Source organism: Mastigoproctus giganteus, chromosome 5 (genome assembly GCF_048544385.1).
Source record: "Mastigoproctus giganteus isolate SK-2022 chromosome 5, ASM4854438v1, whole genome shotgun sequence".
Lineage (NCBI taxonomy): Eukaryota > Metazoa > Arthropoda > Arachnida > Uropygi > Thelyphonidae > Mastigoproctus > Mastigoproctus giganteus.
The window spans coordinates 232,095,446-232,101,599 of NC_143579.1; positions in this window are offsets into that span (position 1 = coordinate 232,095,446).

Here is a 6,154-nt window from a genome sequence, read left to right on the forward strand (position 1 = left end):
TTGGGGGTTATCTCTATGGACCCCTTATCTCTGTCCTTTCCCCCCATCCTTCAGTCTCCCTTCCCTTTTCTAACTTATAACCAGCATCTAAACCATCTCCAAATTGCTTGGGCCCTACACCCAAAACAAAAACTTAACATCAAATTGCATAACCAGTTCTTTTGGCTGACCTCTATCTGTAGCGTTTTTTTTTTTTTTTTTGCCCCTAGGTCCTAGCCACTGAAATCTCAGGAAATGAGGTGGCAGGACCTGCCAGAGTAAATAACAATAATACTGGTGTACCTGGTCTGCCTCCATGGGGAGGAGTGTCGGCAATGTTGGGACCCATTAGGAGCCCAGCGGCTAAATGACCAGAGGAACAACGGCACACGACACTACACATATACCTTTAAACCTCTGGCATTGACACTTGTTTCACAACCACATGTATACTACGCGGAGATGGGGAAAAACCATGGTGCTGTTTGACACTAAACACTCCGCCTGTGACTACTGGCTTTAAGTTGTCTAATGGCGCACCATCTCAAAGAATCATCTAAACGAAAATGACTTGCCATCCTGAGTACTGGAGGTGTGGCTATCTCACCGAGTAAGCCAAAAAAAAAATCGGAAAGAAGTGATGTTACGATCTGTGTTTTTACAGGCATGAAAAATGTGCGGCTCTAGATGCTAGGTCGATTTCTACTGGATACTCGGAATTTGCATGCTAGCATGCCTATTATATCAAATATCCGTTTTTTTCCGACACTGTTCACAATAAAATATTCATGAAAAACATTTTATTCTGTTAATTTTGTCGGCAGTATATTTAGCAGTCCAATTTTCCTGATGTTAGTGAGTTAATGTCAGGTTCCCTCACTTTCTCTCTAAGATATGCTGATAATCAGACCAAGCTGAATCAGTTCATCTGTGAACTTTCTTTTGGATCCAAGCAGCATGTTCATAACACCAGTCGAAAAGGGCTCTTTGGAGATATCATGGTTCCCCTTTTATACAATCCCCTGCAGAATGGGATACATTTCAATGGAAGGTTTTACAAACTGGATCAGCTGCAGACAGAAGAGACTTGCTAAGCTGTGATCTCTTTATTCTGCTGGCAATAAGAATCCAGATCTCTGCTGGAATTGGCTGAACTTGTATAACTCTAGGGGGGAATACTCTTGTCTCCTGCACTCTGGACCTCTGCTAATTCTATGTGCGACTGGCCTTCAAATTCGCAGCAGCGTACAGTATTTCTGATGTCTGTGCCATTAGAGCACAAAATGTTAGGGCTGCTTGGGTTTAATTTCATACAATAATTTTCATCAGTTCATCTATGAACTTGATATTAGACTTGGAAAAGGTAGGTTTGGAAACCATTGTACGCTTGTCCAATAGTACTGGTAGCACTCTGAGTCTTCAGCACAAAAATAATAAATATTAAGCAAACACGAAAAGATGATTAGTACCAAGATCCAGTGCAAACACTGCAGAATGGAAGAGGTGGGCTACTTGGGTAGTCTGGATGCTTGTTGTGTATTTTTAGAGGCCATAAAATAAGGTTGCTGGGACCCTGGATTAACATTAACTTTCACACTTATGTATTATAAGTGTGGAGGGGAAGATGCATAATGGACATAACTTGAGGTCACTTTGTAACTACTAGACACGAGGAACTTTGCAAAAGTATCAAGCATATTCTGGGACATACACATACTCCCCTCCCATCTACTGGAAGTTTGCCAAAACTTGAATTGTTACTTGGTGATGTTACCAATCCATGATTAAATAATCAGCCTGTGTACGATTTTTCGGGCTTGTTAACTGCCTAAACAACTAACTTTGTTGCATGCCATGCTTATAATTACCTTATTTGGTCAGTTTGCTTGTTGAACCAAAAAAAAAAAAAAAAAATACAATGAGAGAAAATCGCCCTTGCCCGAGATCGACTTGTGAGACCACGTTGTGAAAAAAAAAAAAAAAAAAAAAAATTAGACCTGCATGAATACCTTTTCACACAGTGTGAAAGGATGGTGATTATGGGCGCTATTGTCTCCATTGACCTCAATACAAGACTAACAGTGATGTGAACACTGTTGATCAGGCTTTCAAGAAATTTAATAATTTCACTGGTCAACAGCAGCGAGATGGGGGGAACCCCTGGTGCCGTTTAATACTAAATACACTCTGGTCAAAGGCAGTAGTATGTGTCAACAAGTGTCCTATGTAGGTTCTTTATTATTGAGGTAGATAGTTTGTGCTAATGAAGCTTTTCTAGTTAATAGTGTGGCATGATTTGGTATGTATTTTTCATCCTATAAGATAAAATTGTCTCTCCCACTGTTTTAATCATATAAATCGGCTAGAGATCTGGATAATCGTTTAATTTCAAGTTTATCAACCGTACCACAGCAACGATTTTTTTCAAAAAACTGCTTAAATTAGATTAGTTATTGATATAAACACGAACAATAGCATAAAAGACGAAATGAGTCAATCTTTGCCACAATCTATAAAATTCTTCGTCTGCTTCAGTAGCAATTCTTTGGCGTTCCAAAGCATCGCTATTCATAGATTATTTATGCTATATACACTGAATTATGACCACCTGCTTACACTTCTTAGGTTCTCCTTTTGTCTCAGTATAGCGGCTATCCAACATGGCATTGATTCAACAAGATGTCAAAAACATTCGAGAGTATGGTCAACCAAGCTGTGTATAATGCGGTCAGCAATGCAGGTATGGAGGTGATTGGTGTATCCAGACGCCTGCTATGCCTTTCCATAGTGTCCCACAAGTGCGCTATGGGATTAATATCGGGGGAGTTGGGAGGCCACTCGATATGCTGGAAGTCAGAACTGTGTTCCTCAAACCATCCCTGCACGACAAGTTCCCGATGGCTCTGTGCATTGTCATATTGGAAGACACCATTGCCATTCGAGAAAAAGTGTAGTATACATAGCGGGGTGTACACAGTCAACAAGCAGTTGACGATAGCGGAGACCAGTGATACGTTGTTCCACATGCTCCAGGGGTACAAGTTCCTGCCAGTGAAACCTGCCCCACACCATATAACCGCCTCCACCGGCCTGCACTTTTGATACCATGCATGATGGATCAAGAGCCTCATGTTGTTGGCGCCAAATCCGTACACGACCATCCACGGTGTGGAGTAAATAACGTGACTCATCCGAACAGCACATCTTCTTCCAGTCTTCTAACGTCCAACTGGCATGCCCTTTGCACCAGGCGAGTCTTTGACGACGATGAACCTTGGTTAGGAGAGGATGCTGTAGGGATCGTCTGCTGGTACAGCCCATACATGCGACGCATGGTCATGCCAGATATTGTTCCGGGTTAGCCCATGTATTGGAGAGTCAACTTTTCAACAGTGCTGCGTCTGTTGGCCTGTACGAGTCGTCGGACCCGGCACTCACCTCTAACCTCAACCTTTCGCTGACCTTTGCCGTCAGGTCGTTGTTTGACCGTTTTGACGCCAGTCCTGGTACACTTTAACTACGACGGCTCTCGAACACCCAACCAGTTCAGCGGTTTGGGAAATCGAGGCACCAGCTCGTCGAGCACCCACAATCTGTCCTTTATCAAAGTCTGATAAATCCTTCCTTTTACCCATCACGCTCAGAATTTTACTACTTACTGAATCACCACTGACACCTTATCTATGCTACGTAGGTCGACTAACTCCGCACTCACGTGGTCAACGGGTCGCATTCAGTTTTCGTAGGGATGTTCATAATTTAGTGTTCACTCAGTGTATAGTTCTATAGTAAATTTCAGTGCCGCATCAAGACTTCTTTCGACCACGGGAGTAATATTCATCTGGGGCTCCCCCCACGCAAAAATTTAAGGTGGAATTTGTAAAATTGAAAAATAAAAGAAACACCCAAAAATTATTCTAATCATAATTATTTATTTAAACATTAACGACTAGTACATTATTTCTATAAACTTAAAAGTTTTCAGATCATTACCTTAAGATATTTAATTGATATAAATTTGTCTATAACGTCTGATGTTTTTATATCTTTTAGTACATCTTATTCTATTGACATAGTGGCCAATCTATTAATTTTTTCATGGCCAATTGTTGCTTATGAACATGTTTTAATCATTTTGAGTTTTTAAAAACTCCCCTCTCCAGGCGCAACCGTAATTGGCAATGTTAATTAATAATATCAGAAAAGAGAAATGGTGATGTTGGCATAAAATTCGAGTTTTTTTCTTGAATGAATGTCAATAATTCTAAGCACCCAATTTTTTTCCCCTTTTAAAACATTTTGCAGAGATTGAATTTCTTGACCTAACTCTTGGCATCGATGTGGCTGCTCCCGTCTTCGCCATTGAAGTTCCTTCAAGTTGTTGACATTCAAGATTAGTGAATGGAACAAATGGTTGCTCTTACGAAGAAAGGCTTAAGTTTTGCAAATTACAGTGTCTGGGGGTCTAGGCACCTGCGAGGTGATCTGATTGAGGTGTATAAGGCCCTGAATAGTTTGAGCATGCTCTATGCTGTTGGGATTCTTCCTCTTACTCAGAATAATCGCCCGAGAGGGCATAAATACAAATTGAGGAAAGACAGTTGTAGGATAGGTGTGTAGAAGTCTGACTTTAGCCAGCGGGTGGTTGTTTGCTGGAACAAACTTCCATCTGTTGTTGTAGAAGTTAATAGCTTAAATAGATTCAAGGGAGAACTAGACAAACATTTGGAGCTAGTGGATGCAAGAAAGCAAGCTATATATAAGCTTGCTGTCTTGCATCATAGCAATAGCCTTTACTAATGCTAATGCTAACTGATATTGTACTGCTTCAACAGCTTTTATGTTTCCTTCCCTTCATGTTTCTGGTAGAGATTTCACAGTAATTTTCACGTGCCTTTTTAAAATATCCCACCTACTTGGCGAAGCAGCGCAAATCGCGTATAATCTTTGTAATGTCCAAAAATAATTCTGTTGTTGTTTGAAGAATGTGCTGAATCAGATACTGTACAACTAAATTGTCTCAGGCGTAGACAGCAAGGTTTTTCCCCTCAGAAACTGAGGTTTTTTCGTCCAGCAAAACAGGCAAAGCGACCAGAGAACACACGCAATTTACAGACACGAATACGGGTTAATGTAATCATTTACGGGTAACCCTAATATAGTATTTTTTTTTTTTTTTTCAACTAAATTGTCTGCGCGGTTAGCACAGTGATATCATCCCCTGTAAAATGATTACATCTACCTATATTTATTTTGTCTGTAAATTGCGTGTGTTCTCTGGTCGATTTGCTGGACGAAAAAACCTTGCTATCTACGCATGAGACCGATTAACGCAGCCACGGAGTGAAAAAAGCCCACTAAAGTTCCTCCCGTCATCGATAGGATTCGAACTCAGGCCTTTTCCACCCGGTGTTGAGAGGACAGTGACGATACCACTGTGCTACCGCGCGGACTGACCACTCTGCTAGCTGCGAAGAGGAGATGAATAGACTGGGCAATGAGGACGGATAGTTTTAAACAGAGGTGTATTGCTAAAAAAAATAGTACCTGAACGCTCGTCTTAAAAACAGTACCGGAACGCTCGTTCTCCAGAAGACTATATGATAACGCCACATCGACTGTACAGTAACTGAATCAGACTTCAGACTCACGGTTCATAGAACAACCAGTTCTAGCGTTCAGCTCATGGCTAATCAAAATGCAGCGTTCGCACGCATCAGAGTATATCTCATTCGTTGGATCTCTTTATCTAACACATTGTACTTTGGTAAGAAACGTTCAAGTTTCATTGCGAAATTTATATTTTTGTTTTTAAATAAATTTTTAAAGAAATCTATTAATTTTAAAGATTACTATTAATATATATTTTTAGTAGCAATGAATAAAATAGATATTTCTCCCTCCCCTTTGATTATGCCATTTTTTCCTAATATTAGGTGCATAAATTAATGATTTTCTATTATGACATTTAGAAAAAAGTACCGCAACGTTGTTCCGGTGCATTCCGGCCCGAATACACCACTGGTTTTAAATCCCCGTTATGCAAGGAAACAGCTTTCAAACTTTACTGTGAGGAGTGGATATTCATCTTCTAAAGAATATTGTCCATTCTGCATAGGTACCGGAATTGGCATACTGTCATCGTGAGGGACTGGTCTCATCCCTGAATCCAGGT